Raw genomic sequence first — 1002 nt, forward strand, 5'->3', positions numbered from 1 at the left:
CAAATAACTTAATAGTGGACATAAAATGAAAAGACAAATATATTAATCATTCTAATAAAAGAATCAAAGAACTGAGCTTAGAAAATCAATACAATAATGATATATTTAAACTTATTAATAACAATGATTAAATGTAAATGATTCAAATTCTCTGATGAAAGGAAAGCAATTGCTAGATCGCATGTATTCCTTATCAGAAGGACAACTTCCTTTTTTTTTTTTTTTAAAGCCTACAGCACCCGGTATTCCCAGGCGATCTCCCATCCAAGTACTAACCAGGCCCGACCCTGCTTAGCTTCCAAGATCAGACGAGATTGGGCACATTCAGGGTGGTATGGCCGTAGACACAAGGACAACTTTCATCACCTACAGTGGCCATGTAAAGTATGTTCTCTACTTCGGTTGGCTGCAGATTGAATCATTAACAGAAAACTTTCTGAAAAATTCTCCAAAAGTTAAAATAAACAACAAACTTCTAAATAAACTACGCAATAAGCCATAAATCAAACAAGATTGCAAGGTGATTTCAAATGCTTGAATAGAATGAAAATGCATATAAAATTGGTCTTATGCTAATACCATGCTTAACGAAAAGTTTCTAGCAGAAAATATTTAGATAAGACAAAAAGATGAAGAGCAAGACAAGTAGATGGCATCCAAAACTAAACAGAAGGAAAAAATACACCAAGCTTGGCATAGCGGCTCATACTTTTAATTTTATCATTTTAGGATGCTGATGCAGATGGACTGCCATTAGTTCGAATCCAGACTCATCAACACAGTGAGTTCCATACAGGATTGCCTGGGATATGTGTATATCATATATCATATATGTATTTGGAGTAAATATAAGAAAGAAGTATACTAGAGAAATATTGAGATATTATGAAAAACTTTCTGCCAGCAAATACAACAATTTAGATGAAATGGGTAATATTTTTGAAAGATATGTAAACTACAAAACGTTAATAAAAACTGAATAATCCTGTAATATATTAATTT

General features: G+C 32.3%; 1 non-coding gene across 1 annotated transcript; it reads right to left on the bottom strand.

Moving 5' to 3' along the window:
* Positions 1 to 227: 227 nt before the first annotated feature.
* On the bottom strand, positions 228 to 346 carry LOC116081319. The gene has a single exon (XR_004114818.1). It is a non-coding gene; the product is annotated as a 5S ribosomal RNA (ribosomal RNA).
* Between the last annotated feature and the right edge of the window lie 656 nt (positions 347 to 1002).

Source organism: Mastomys coucha, unplaced genomic scaffold, assembly GCF_008632895.1.
Source record: "Mastomys coucha isolate ucsf_1 unplaced genomic scaffold, UCSF_Mcou_1 pScaffold6, whole genome shotgun sequence".
NCBI lineage: Eukaryota > Metazoa > Chordata > Mammalia > Rodentia > Muridae > Mastomys > Mastomys coucha.